The 14,972-nt window shown below is 37.2% G+C and overlaps 1 protein-coding gene across 16 annotated transcripts in view; it reads left to right on the top strand.

The window, feature by feature from the left end:
* CRPPA (CDP-L-ribitol pyrophosphorylase A) overlaps positions 1-14,972 on the top strand; it is a 410,033-nt gene that overhangs the window by 143,253 nt on the left and 251,808 nt on the right. The window lies entirely within an intron of this gene.

Raw genomic sequence — 14,972 nt, 5'->3', positions numbered from 1 at the left:
GTTCCATTTTTTAAATAAAATTTTAAAGTGGAAAAAAATGCAGATTCTTAGACCCCGCTCCACATCTAATGGAATCAAAATCTGTATTTTTAACGAGATTCCCAGAGATTCTTATGCCTATTAAAATTGGAGAAACACAGGTCTTAACTTTATTTCATCTTGCCACTATGACCTCCATGAGGACAGAAACTGTCTAGTCTATTGCTGTGGTCTCAATGTGTTATCTAGTGTCTGGCTCAGAGCCCTCAATAGATAACTTATTGGTTGAATGAATGAAACTCTAACTTACGCTAATCCAGTGGATAGTAGGGTACCCTACTCTATGTGACTTTTAAAAAATTTTTAATTAAGACAGATAAGATTTGTTTACGTCAGTGTGCCAGTTCTCAGCTTGCAAATGTCTTATGCATTACTAAGAAACGTAAAGTGGTCATATTACCATGCATGCTTTTTAAACATATCATCCTTTATCATTTACAAAATGGATAATATTTACAAAATATGCCTGCCAAACATGATTTATGTGAGCTAATGCCAGTCACTTCTCATTTACTACAAAATCGCCCATTAGTTATATATAGTATAACGTTCTATAGTAAATCTCAGTGGAAAGATAAGCTTGAGCAGATTTGGTAGCTTTGCCTTTTGCCTAGACACTTTCTAGGAGCTTCCCTGGTGGCGCAGTGGTTGAGAGTCCGCCTGCCGATGCAGGGGACGCAGGTTCGGGCCCCAGTCCGGGAAGATCCCACATGCCGCGGAGCGGCTGGGCCCGTGAGCCATGGCCGCTGAGCCTGCGTGTCCGGAGCCTGTGCTCCGCAACGGGAGAGGCCACAACAGTGAGAGGCCCGCATACAGCAAAAAAAAAAAAAAAAGCACTTCCTATCTTTAGATGTATAATCTGTATGATAAAATGGGAGCCTAGAATTCTTTGTACTAGTGTTCTGGTTTGTTAAGATAAGGACTTGTATTTTCCATTCCACAATTCTTGTGGTTTTGCATCAGAAAAGTAACTGGCCTTCAAAGGGAATTTTAACAGTGAGACAGAGGGACATATAAAGGAGAACTTTCATTAAGGTTGTATTATCACAATAATTACTTCTGTAACCATCACCTGCTTGGCGTATATTGAATGCAGTGGTTCAGAAGCCCTTGACTCTTCCAGGATCAAATCTGAGGACCTGAATTGGACGACCTACCTTAGATACTCTCTTCCCTGTCTAGGACCCAGAGAAATGATCTGAGTTAGGGGATTGTCTGTGGTGGCAATTAAGCTTTTTTTGTTTGTTTGTTTTTGTGGTACGCGGGCCTCTCACTGTTGTGGCCTCTCCCGTTACGGAGCACAGGCTCCGGACATGCAGGCTCAGCAGCCATGGCTCACGGGCCCAGCCGCTTCGCGGCATGTGGGATCTTCCCGGACCGGGGCACGAACCCACGTCCCCTGCATCGGCAGGCGGACTCTCAACCACTGCGCCACCAGGGAAGCCCGCAATTAAGCTTTTTAGCACTCAAATGACTTCCTCCAGATGAGATGTTTCTCCTGAGTTGACCTTGGGGCCTGTAGTGTCACCGCCCTCTGAGTAAAGTCTTGTGACTTCCATGATGTAGTACTGGTTACCTGGAGTAAACTGACACCCTGTGTACTTGAGAGGTTAACTGTTGAGAGTCCCACAGACCTTAGTCTGGGTATTACCCCTCACTGGCAGTACGGTCTCAGACAGATTCTTTAAACTTCTGTGCTTACCTTCCTTATCCGTAACATGAGGGTAATGATAATATATGCAGAGGTATGTTATGTGGTTTCAGTAAGATAATTGTTTAACGTATTTAGCACAGATTCTGATGAATAGTAAAACCTCAATAAATGGAAGATTTAAAATGTAAAGGGATAATGGAGATGTGGTGATGTGTGAAAGGGTCATTTAAAAGTGGAAGTTAAGTGAGAAGCGAGTGGAATAATAGCAAACATTTAAGGTACACTATATGGAAAGATGGTCGTTAGTGTTTCACATAAATTCAAGAAAACAAAGATGAATGACATGAAAGGACTCACACTGGAATAGGGACTTTCTAGAACAATGATTATTGGGGAAAGTCCAATCCATGGACTCAGGAACAGAGGCAGTGTTCACTGCATTATAAGACTCTAATCTTTGTACAGCGTGGCTTTTAAGCTACATAGAAGGGAGAATCAGCCCTTTCCCTGGTGTGATAAGGGCCCGTGATCTAACACTGTTGCAGCATGACAGAACCTTGGTTCTCATGCTACTCTGCCTGCCTGAGAGGATTGAAACACTATCAAGACTGTGGTATGTCTGACAGGCTAGGGTCTGAGTCGTGGTGGCAGCTTGGGAAGTAGAAGGCCACTGGTATGATCCACCAGCTTAGTGTTCATGGTTGGAGGTCCATAGTTGATATAGCATGGCAGAATGGTAACCTGATTTACTTACCACCTCAAAACTCTACTGACATTCATTGTTTTAAAGCTGTAGCTTTTTTCTCCGAAGCTTTCCAGAAGACCAGCCGATAGGGAAGAAGTTTTGGAAAATTTAATCCTTAACTCTCACATATTAATTTAACTAATATATTAATTTAACTAATCTATCAATTCTGATAAGTAAACTGAGCCATGGCGCTTAAGTAATTTGCCCAAAGTTGTACAGCAAATTTGTTGCAGAGCTAGATTCAAACACCAAGGGATCTTGGCTCCAGGTGCCATGTTCTTAACTGCAAGAAAGAGCTTTAGAGCTGTCTAAAAAAAAATAGAGTAAATGTTCAATGCTAGATGGACAAAACCTCCACAGAAGTCTAAAAATAACCATGAAGTAAATGTTAATTGGCAACTCAGAATTTGGAAATAGTACTTCTTAAAGGAGTGTCTCAGGTAAAGACTGCTGAAAAGCAGGATGGAGAAGCTCTGGGCTGTTACCCTGTGACTGAAGGTCCAGACACAGCACCCACAGGCCAGAGGTGACTCCATTGATAAAGACAGTGACTGATGAATTGATGGCCCAGACTCAGCATTCTGTTGGCATCAGTCATCGCTATGTAAGGTTCTCTGGATTTGCAGTATAGAAGTACTTTCCGCCCCAGCTTTATTGAGGTATAATTGACCAATAAAAGTTGCGTGTATTTAATGTATACAGTGTGATGTTTTGACATACACTTTGAAATGATCACCGTAATCAAGCTGATAGATCCATCACCTCACATAATTACCATTTTCTTTTTTGGGGGTGTGGGTGAGAACACTTAAGATTTACCCTCTTAAGTTTATTTCAGTTTTACAATATACTTTTGTTAATTACAGCCACCATGCTACGCATTAAATCCCTAAAAACGTATTCATTTTGCATAACTGAAACTTTGCCCTTGGACGAGCATCTCCCCATTTCCCCTACCCTCTGGCAGCCACAAGACTTTTAACTGTTAACGTGTTGTCTACAGAGTGAAAAGTGTATCTCTCTCTGATTCCCTTGTATATACCCACATTAGTGCCCTTGTTTGAATGGGAGGGAGGTGGGAAATTGATGGATTCAGATTAAGAAATGATCCAGCCAACATGTTCTGTAAAAAGAGTGCTGGCTTTCAGCACTCATGGGAACCTCTGACTTATGGGACTGGAAACACGTTTTTGAACCTCTGACTCATGGGACTGGAAACCAATGCTTTTCAGCCTTAGTTAAGCCTTAACTCTTCTTGAAATGGGAAACAGTTTTTGGCAACGCACCTTCCTTCCTAATATCCCTACTTTAAATAGTACTTAGAATATGCAGATGTTTGCATTTTGTTAGTAGTAAATATTTTGTAAATTCTTATTTTTTTATGATGTAAGGAAAATATTTCATGGCGGGGGTTTTTCTTTTGGACATACTTTTTAAATTTTACTAAGCACATTGGAAGGGTTGTTTTAAATTTTGTTTAAATGTTCTCCGAACCAGAATATTTGCAGAACAAGGAGTTCTAGCCAGCAGATTGTTCCATTTGTTGTGTTTGAGTGTGGAAACGTCAGGAATGATAGCTTAAGATGATGCCATAGAACTTTTTCATAAACAGCCTAATAGCATTGTCTAAGGTGGTCTTTGTTTATTAAAGGTGTCAAAGTCTCCTTTGCTATGTTTAGGTAGAATCTAAGTTTCTTTACTCAAGCATGGAAAATATTGTTTGTTTTCTGTTTGGGAGGAAAGCAGTATGACCAAATAAAAGAGTTAAATTTCACTGGAAACAATTATTAAAACAGTCTCAATTGCAAGATGGAAAAAAATGTAGTTTGGTTTTCATATTTTTTTCAAAGGGGGTAAAAAAATGAGGGTTGGGGAAAAGTCAGAAAATCCCTCAATTCTCAGTGGTATCTCAGCAGAGGCAGGGGAAACTATCAGTGCCTACCATTTAAAAACTCTTCATCTTGTAAAAATAATAATTAGTAAGCTCTACAGTTTATACTGAAAATCACAGAACACACAAATCTATTTTAAAAATCTGGAGGAAACCTCAAGGCTCTCTCTGTCCCTCAAAATATTCTCACACCTTTTGGTTCTGTAGAATAACTCAGTAAAAATCAGAATTCAAGAAGGTTAAAAATTCAAAAGACAGCATTGCAAGAGATTAATAGAGCAACTGATAATTGTGGAAACAATTAGAGCCACACTGCTATAGAAATAAGTAGTACATTAGACATAGAATATAGCAAAGGTCAGGTCAGGTTATTAACGTAGACGGAAACTTGGGATAATCACAGTGTATTCCAAGTAAAAACTAAATGATCAATAAGAGAATAGGTGTGAATGATAATAAAGGCATCCAACGTATGGATCATGTTTATATGTCAAGTAGACAAACCAAGATGTTATTCTGAAAGTTAGAAGAAAATTTCCTTGAAATGACTAACTAGTTCTGTAAGATGTAGAGGGCATATTTTCAAGAAGAATTGAGGAACAGCAACTGAAAATTAAATATGGTCTGATTCTAATTAAGATTTTGAACCTCCTCATAAAGAATTCTTCAGGTAGGTACCTAGGAGCAAAAAACAAAAACAAAACTCATAGAAAGGAGGACACTCTGCCTGACCTCTTGTACCTCCACAGTACTTACTATCCAAATACATACAGTGAAGCGTTGTCTCTAAACGTTGGAGGGAATCAAAGGGGAATCCAAGAATACTACCGCCAGCCAAATTGTCATTTAGTTAGAAAGACAACAGGAAAAAAATTCTTATGTAGCTTCTGACTACTTCCTGGTGGAACTGCTTGATGTTGAAATCTACCCCCAAAAAATGGTGAATAGAGAGTGAGTAGATGACACATGGACTTTAAAAAGCATCTGGACAATGCTTTGAAACAGTGTTTGAAGACAGTGGTACAGAGACTGCAAATCTCTAAGGGAAAGTGTGAACTAAACTTTTATTCCCAGATAAGCTATTCTTCCAACTAATAGAATGAAGAACTCTAGGAATGTAAAAATGTTGAGGTTTTTATTAAAAAACAAACAAAACCTACTTGCAGCTGAAATTCATCACAAAAAGAAGTGAATTAAAATGAATTTATAAAAGGGGAGGTTTTTATTTAAAACAGTTGTCTTGAGCATAGATAAATTATGTCTAAATTGTGTGAATTATGGCTATAGAATAGTCTATGAATCTAATAAACCTTGTCAGGGTAGAAAAGTACAAGTGACCAGAACAGTGGGTGGAAGAGTTATGAAGTGCTATTTCTTTCTCTCTCATAGTAGGAAATCAATTAGTACTGACTTACAAATGAAGTGCTTTGCCATTGAAAAGTCCAGTGTCTTAATCCTGTTCACGATATTTTACTTAACATTTAGGAAAAGCTCCCTGGAGGTGAAGAATAATCTGAAGTATAGCAGTACCTTCAGTTTTATTATATTTAACGGTTTTTTTTTTTTTTGCTAACATTAAATAATTTTTAAATGGCATGCATATGATTCCATTTTCATAAAATGTGCTAATGCTTTTGTTCCTTCATCCTTTTGTCCTACCAGCTTACTGCATATATTATTAATAGAGGATTGTTGAAACGATACTTACCAGATGTTCAGGGTAATTATTTCTAGGTAGTGTTATTTTGGGATGAGTTTTTTTTTTTACCTTTTTAAAAAACTTCCACATAGTTGATTTTAAGAACATACACTTTTCTTTTTCTTCTTGAAACAAGACTGTGCTAAGTTTTAAAAACCTATTTGTCAAGCATTTGCTACTGGGTAAGAACATGTTTCTGTCCTCAGAGATCCCATACCCTAAGAGTATGGGGTCCTCAAGAATTTTATCAGTTTTAATACTTGAAAAGCTAAATTGGAATATCCCTCATGTTCTCATCCTAGACCTTATTTATGTACCTCCAAAAGAAAAATATTTAATTAATTAGTTTATTTATTTATTTATTTATTTATGGCTGCGTTGGGTCTTCGTTGCTGCATGGGGCTTTCTCTAGTTGTGGCAGCGGGGGCTGCTCTTCGTTGCGGTGCGCGGGCTTCTCATTGCGGTGGCTTCTCTTTGTTGTGGAGCACGGGCTCTAGGTGCGTGGGCTTCAATAGTTGTGGCCCGCGGGCTCAGTAGTTGTGGCTCATGGGCTCTAGAGCACAGGCTCAGTAGTTGTGGTGCACGGGCTTAGTTGCTCCACAGCATGTGGAATCTTCCTGGACCAGGGCTTGAACCCGTGTCCCCTGCATTGGCAGGCGGATTCTTAACCACTGCCCAGGGAAGTCCCCAAAAAGAAATTTTTTAAAGTAAGTCATTTTCTTTTTTTTTTCGAGTTCAGAATTCACTCACACTTGTTAAAGTTGAGATACGTGGTTGCCTTATTTCATATCTGTCAAGTCAGGAACTAGGGAGGATTTGAGGATTACACCCAATTTTTATGCGAACACTCATGCCAGTATTGTAAATATTGGTAAAAGACATGAAACTCTAGGGTCAGAGGAAAGAATTTGTTACAGCAGTAGCAGTAAGGAGGATAGCAGTGCAGCACTGATTTTCTGAATTGCAGTTCCCCCGGGGGAAATACAATTAGGGCTGGGTGTTGCTAGGCAGTGGAATGTATTAAAGAAGAATCTAGATATCGGGAAGCACTGCCCTTATACAGGGACTGCTGGCAAAGTAGCCCATCCTCCTCTTACGAGAGAGACATTGTCTTTATTACTCTAGAATGCCAAGCAGATTGCTCTATGGAGAGAGATGTCTCTATCTTTACTTTCTACAACGTAAGCAAATTTGCTCCAAGAAGAGGGATGCCTATTTTTGCAAGTCTGCCTGCTATGTGAACATCCTTGAAGAGCCAATTTGGAGTATACTAGCTATTCATGCCTTTTAAAATGTTTGGATACGTGAGAACCCCCTGAAAAATAATCTCCCTGCAATATCTAGAAGATGAGACTCCTTGAGCAAACTTACAGTTGCACAGCGGAAACTGATTTCTTTATTTCACTATTGATACATGGCTGATGACTATGGAAGTTTTTTTTGTTTTGGAATAATCTTCCCTCTGAAATTTGTACTCAAAAACTTTAAACCAAAGTAAAATTCTTGAAATTCATGAGCCAAGTGATTTCTATAGCGTAGCTAAGATCTCAAAACCTTTACCTCTCTTTCTCAAATATTTTGTCAAAATTAGGTAGAATTAAGCTGAATTCTTCTGAAGAGGCAGTGCTCTTAGAGATACAGAGTTTCACGTTTTACTATGGAACAAGCATTGTATTTTAGATACATAAGTAAAGCTTTCTAAATGTAATGCTAGTATTAACCACGAAAATGTGACTTCTTACAGAGTTATAGCAGAGATATCATTACAACAGAGCCCTTGTTTAGTAGTTTTTTGTTCATATTGCTATAATAGAAAAACTAGAGAATAATTAGAGCATTGAACTATATGGAAGAAAAATTTTATTAGGAAAGTTTTTATAGTGTATGTACTATTTTCTGTCTAGTCTGGGACTACCTCTAGTAATAATCTTCTTCCCTTATTACTGTTGCCCTAGTTTAAGTCTTATTTCTCTATCATATATAATAATTTCTTTTTGTTTTTATTATTTTTTAAATTGAGGTATAGTTGACATATTAGTTTTAGGTGTATGACATTGTGATTCAACATTTATATGCCTTATGGATTGATCACCAAGATAAGTCTAGTAACCATCTGTCACCATACAAAATTACCGCAATATTATTGACTAGATTCCCTTTGTTGTACATTCCATTCCATGACTTACTTTGTAACTGCAAGTTTGTACTACTTTATGTTCTTCACCTGTTTTGCCCATACCCTTACCTCCCCCATCCCCACCCCTCTGGCAACCACCAGCTTGTTCTCCCTTATCTATGAGTTTCTTTATGTTTTATTTTGTTCGTTCATTTGTTTTGTTTTTTAGATTCCATGTATAAGTGTATTTCTCTCTCTGACTTATTTCATTTAGCATAATACCCTCTGGAATATCATGGATGTTCCATCCATGTTGTCGCAAATGACAAGATTTTATTCTTTTTTATGGCTGAGTATATTCCACTGTGTATGCATACATACATATGTGTGTGTGTGTGTGTATTGTATATATATATATATATATATATATATATACAATACACACACACACACACCTCCACATCTTCAAGCATTCATCTATCAACAGGCACTTCCATATCTTGGCTGCTACATTGAACACAGTGGTGCTTATATCTTTTTGATTAGTGTTTTCATTTTCTTTGGGTAAATACCCAAGAGTGGAATTGCTGGTTAGTATAGTAGTTATAGTTTTAATTTTTGGGGGAACCCCGATACCGTTTTCCATAGTGGCTGCACCAGTTTACATTCTCACCAACAGTGCACTAGGGTTCCTTTTTTTCCACACCTTCTCCAACATTTGCTGTTTGTGGTCTTTTTGATGATAGCCATTCTGACAAGTATGAGGTGATCTCATGGTGATTTTGATTTGCATTTCTCTGATGATTAGTGATGTCGAGCATCTTTCCGTGTGCCTGCTGGCCTTCTATGTGTCTTCTTTGGAGAAATGTCTGTTCAGGACTTCTGTCCATTTTTTGATTGGGTTGTGTGTTTGTTTTGATATTCAGTTGTATGAGCTGTTTATGTATTTTGCATATTAACCCTTTTTGGGTCATATCATTTGCAAATACTCCCATTCAGTGGGTTGTATCTTTGTTTTATCAATGATTTCCTTTGCTATTCAAAATCTTGTAAGTTTAATTAGGTCTCATTTGTTTATTTTTGCTTTTGTTTCTTTTGCCTTAGGGGACAGAGCCAAAAAAATTTGCTATGATTTATGTCAAAGAGTGTTCTGCCTGTGTTTTCTTCTAGGAGTTTTATGGTTTCCGGTCTTTCATTTAAGCCTTTAATCTATCTTGAGTATATTTTTGTATGTGGTATGAGAAAGTGGTCCAGTTTTATTCTTTTGAATGTAACTGTCCAGCTTTTTCAAAACTATTTGTTGAGGAGACTTTCTTTCCACACTATGTATTATTGGCTTCTTTGTCATAAATTAATTAACCAGATACGGGTGGGTTTATTTCTGGGCCCTCTCCTCTGTTCCATTGATCTATATGTCTGCTTTTGTGCCAGTACCATACAGTTTTGATTACTATAGCTTTGTAGTATAGTTTGAAATCAGGGAGCATGATACCTCCAGGTTTGTTGTTCTTTCCCAAGATTGCTTTGGCTATTTGGGGTCCTTTGTTATTCCATAGGTACTTTAGAATTATTTGTATTAGTTCTATGATAAATGCCATTGGTATTTTGATAGGGACTGTACTGAATTTGTAGATTGCTTTGGGTAGTATCATCATTTTAACAAAATTTTTTTTCCAGTCCATGAGCACAGTACGTCTTTCCACTTAATCGTGTCATCTTTAATTTCTTTCATCAATGTTTTATAGTTTTCAGAGTATAGGTCTTTAACCTCCTTGGTTAAATTTATTCCTAGGTATTTTATTCTTTTTGATAAAATTATAAATAGAATTGCCTTCTTAATTTCACTTTCTGATAGTTTATTATTAGTGTACAGAACTGCAACAGATTTATACATATTTTGTATTCTACAATTTTACTGAATTCATGTATTCTAATAGGTTTTTAGTGGAGTCTAGGGTTTTCTATACATAGTGTCATATCATCTGCAAATAGTGACAGTTTTATTTTTTCTCTTCCAGTTTGTATTGTTTTTGTGTCTTATTCTGGTGTGATTGCTGTGGCTGGGACTTCCCATACTATGTTGAATAGAAGTGGTGATGGTGGGCATCCTTGTCTTTTGCCTGATCTGAAAGGAAAATCTTTCAGCTCTTCACCATTGAGTATGATGTTAGCTGTGCGTTTGTCATATATGACCTTTTTTATGTTAAGGTATGTTCCCTCTATACCTGCCTTATTAAGAGTTTCCATCATAACTGGATGTTGAATTTTGTCAAAAGTTTCTTCTAGATCTATTGGGGTAATCATATGATTTTTATTCTTCATTTTGTGAATGTGCTGTATCATGTTCATTGATGTGTGAATATTGAATCAAACTTGTGTCCCTGGAATTGATCTCACTTGATTATGGTGTATGATCCTTTTAATGTATTGTTGAATTCAGTTTGCTCATATTTTGTTGAGGATTTTTGCATCTATGTTCATCATTGATATTGGCCTGATGAATATTAATTTTCTTTTTTTGTAGTGTTTTTATATGGTTTTGGTATCACAGTGATGCTGGCCTCCTAAAATGAGTTTGAAGGCATTTCTTCCTTTTCAATTCTTTGGAATAGTTAGAGAAGGGTAGGTGTTAAGTCTTATTTAAATGTTTGATAGAATTCACATGTGAAGCCCTCACATCCTAGACTTTTGTTTGTTGGGAGTTTTTTCATTACTGATTTCATTTCATTACCAGTCATCAGTCTGTTCAGATTTTCTATTCTTTCCTGATTCAGTCTTAGAAGATTTTATGTTTCTAGGAATTTATCTGTTTCTTTTAGGTTGTCCAATTTGTTGGTGTATAATTTTTCACAGTAATCTCTTGTCCATTGTATTTCTGTGGTATTAGTTGTAATTTCTTCTCTTTCTTTTTATTTATTTGGGCTATCTTTCTTTTTTTCACGATGTGTCTCTCTAAAGGTTTGTGAATTTTTAAAATCTTTTTAAAACCCCAGCTCTTAGTTTCATTGATTTAAAAAGATTTTTTTAAAGTCTCTATTTCATTTATTTTTGCTCTGATTTTCATCATTTCCTTCCTTCAACTAACTGTGTTTCTTTTATTCATCTTTTCCTGGTTCCTTTAGGTGTAAAGTTATATTGTTTATTTGAGATTGTTCTTGTTTCTTGAGGTAGGCCTGCATTACTATAAGCATCCCTTCTAAAACTGCTTTCACTGCATCCCATAGATTTTGGAACAATTGTCTTTCCATTTTCATTTGTTTCAGAGTATTTTTTTGATTTCTTCATTGACCCATTGATTGATTAGTAGCTTTTGGTTTAGGCTCCAAAATGTTTGTGGTTTTTTTTCCAGTTTTCTTCTTGTAATTGATTTATAGTTTTATACTGTTTGGGTCACAAAAGATGCTAGGTGTGATTTCAGTCTTCTTAAATTTATTGAGACTTGTTTTGTGGCCTAACATGAGATCTATCCTGGAGAATGTTCATGTGTATTTTTAAAGAATGTGCATTCTGCTGTTTTGGGGGTGAAAGGTCTATAGATATATATTTTTAGTGGTCTACTGTGTCTTTAAGGCCAGTGTTTCCTTATTGATATTCTGTCTGATATGTCTATTGGTGTAAGTGGAGTGTTAAAGTCTACTATTATATTATTGTCAATACCTTCCTGTATGTGTGTTAATATTTGCTTTATATTTGCTCCTTTTTTGGGTGCATAGATATTTATAAGTGTTATAGTCTCTTGTTGGATTGATCCCTTTATCTTTATATAATGACATTCTTTGTCTCTTGTTACATTTTTTGTTTTAAAGTCTATTTTGTCTGATACGCATATTGCTACCCTAGCTTATATGGAAAATCTTTTCTATTCTTTCACTTTTAGTCTGTGTGTGTCTTTAGATATGAAGTGAGTTGCTTGAAGGTGACCTATAGATGGGTCTTATTTTTTTTATCCTTTCAGCCACCTGTGTCTTTTGATTGTAGCATTTAGTTCATTTTGATTGAAGTGACTGTTGATTAGGTATGTACTTATTGTCATTTTGTTAGTTGTTTTCTGATTGGTTTTGTAGTTCTTTATCGCTTTCTTCTTCTCTGGTTCTTTTCCCTTCTCATTTGATGACTTTCTTTAGTGTTATGTTTGGCTTCCTTTCTCTATTTTTTGTGTATCTGTTAGAGGTTTTTGACTTGTGATTACCATAAGGTTTATATATAACAAACTATGTATATAGTAGCCTATTTTAAGTTGATGGCGTCTTGAGTTCAAATGTGTTCTAAAAGCACAACATTTTATTCTTACCCATGCTTTATATTTTTGATGTCATATTTTATATCTTTTTACTTTGGGTATCATTTAAATAAATATTTTAGATACAGACGATTTTACTACTTTTGTCTTTTAATCTTCATACTAGCTGTATAGGTGGTTGATCTACTACTACCTTTACTATATGTTTGCCTTTACCAGTGAGTTTTTCCTTCATAAATTTCTGGTTTCTAGCTATGGCCTTTTCCATTTAAAGAATTCCCTTTAACATTTCTTATAAGGCCAGTTTTGTGGTGATGAACTACTTTAGCTTTTGCTTCTGGGAAACTCTGTATCTTGCCAGGTAGAGTATTCTTGGTTGTAAGTTTTCTCCTTTCTGTACTTTGAATATATCATGCTAGTCTCTTCTGGGGCCTGTAAAGTTTCTGCCGAAAAGTAGCTGATAGTCTTATGGGGGTGTTCCCTTGTATGTAACTAGTTGCTTTTCTCTTGCTGATTTTAAAATTCCCTCTTTATATTTAAATTTTGACATTTTAATTATAATGTGTCTTGGTGTGGGTCTCTTTGGGTTCATCTTGTTTGGTACTGTCTGTGCTTCCTGGACATGGATGTCTGTTTCTTTCCCCAGATTTGGGAAGTTTTTAGCCATTGTTTTTTCAAATAGGTTTTGTGTCCTTGTCTCTCTTTGCCTTCTGGGGCCCCTGTACTTCAAATGTGAGTATACTTGATGTTGTATCAGAGGTCCCTTTTTCTTTTATTCTCATTTTTTAAAATTCTTTTTTTATTTTTGTTGTTTTGATTGGGTGATTACAAGTACCCTATCATGCAGCTTGATGATTCATTCTTCTGCATCTTCTTGTTGATTCCCTCTAGTGTATTTTTCATTATAGTTATTGTATTCTTCAGCTCTGATTGGCTCATTTTTATAGTTTCTTTTTAAGTTCTCACTGAGTTCACATACTTCTCTCCATTCAGTGAGCTTATTTATTACTGTTAATTTGAACTCTTTATCTGATAGAACTGTTCATTTTCATTTTGTTGAGTTTTTTTTGAAGTTTTGCCAACTTTCATTTGGAAGATAGTCTTTTGTTTCCTCATTTTACCTAACTCTGTTTCTGTGTATTAGGTATATCAGCTACATCTCCTGGTTTTGAAAGAGTGACCTTATATAAATGGTGTCCTGTGGGGCCTGATGGTGCAGTCTCCCCTGGTCATTGTGCCCTCCTGTTGTGGTTGGGCCACAGTTGTTGCAGGCATGCTGAAACGGTGTGCTGGTTCTTGGCCTGGCTGGCTGAGAGGTCTGGCCACAACTGCTCCTGGCCTGCTGATGTGTGGGGCTGGCTTCTGAGAGCAGGAGCCACTTTGGAGGGGTGCTGGTGCTGACTGAGGCCAGCCACTGGGTGGGGTGGGGCAGCAGGTACTTTGGAGAAGCTAGCCGGGTTGGGTGGGTTGAGGAGGGCTGTTCCTCAGGGGAATACTGGGGTGGGGCACATGGGTTAACTAGGTTGATGAACAGTGGCAGAAATGGCAACGGCCTGGTAGGTAGAAGAGTTTGAAAAAAAAAATGTTGCCTGCCACTGCTTCTGTCCCTAGAGAGAGTTCTACCAGATTTCTGCCCCTCCAGCACAAGCCCTGAAATTAGTCAGTAAATTTCCTTTGATAATACCTAGGCTCTTTTCAAGGCTCTGCCTCTGTGCTGGTACTCTGAGTGAGTTTGTGTTTGAGCCTTTCACGAGCAGTATCTTGATTTCTCACAGCCCTCTACCTCTCCCGGATGTGCGCCCCACTGGTTTTCAAAGGCAGATGTTATGGGGGCTCATCTTCCTGGTGCAGGCCCCTCGGGATGGGGAGTCCAACGTGGGGCTCAGACTCCTAGCTCCTCAGGGGGAACCTTCACGGTTGCGATATCCCTCCTGCTTACGGATAGCTGCACTGGGGGTGGGGGTTCTGATTAGACTGCATGTCTGCCCCTCTGCCCGTCCTTCCTGTCTTGATGTGGCCTTTTCTTTATAGCATTGGTTGTAGAAAGTCTGTTCTGCTAATCTTCAAGTCATTCTCAGAGACAGTCATTCTATATGTAGTTGTAGTTTTGGTGTTTCATGGGAGGGGTGAGCTCAGGATCTTCCTACTCTGCTATCTTGATCTGGACCCTCAGAAGAAGGCCTATGATGGTAATCTCTTGTTGCTTTCCCTGTTTCTAGTCATTCCATATTTAGTTAAATGTATTCTTTGTAACTGTAGTATTTAACATGCTTCCAGAATTCTCTAAAAATTCTTGTCTAACCAATTTTTAAATTTTATTCAAATATTTTCTACTGTATATTTTTTGTATAAGAAAAACCAGACTATTTGCCCATTCCTGAATATATGTTGAGCCTTTTCAACATTTTTTTATCTAAAACAATTTCCTATCTACTTATTTGCTACAATAATGTTAATTATTTTAGGACTACTTCAAGTGGGGTTTTTTTTTGGTAGCCTCATAAACTTCAGTCTGAATTATTTTGCTCTTATGCATGGTCCTTGGCGTTATGTGCCTATAGAAATTTTGTGCTCATAAAGTTGTT

The sequence above is a fragment of the Delphinapterus leucas genome, chromosome 9 (assembly GCF_059928025.1).
Source record: "Delphinapterus leucas isolate spDelLeu-1000000601 "Yukka" chromosome 9, BTC_Dleu_Yukka2, whole genome shotgun sequence".
Taxonomy (NCBI): domain Eukaryota; kingdom Metazoa; phylum Chordata; class Mammalia; order Artiodactyla; family Monodontidae; genus Delphinapterus; species Delphinapterus leucas.
This window is presented reverse-complemented; position numbering and strand designations above follow the sequence as displayed.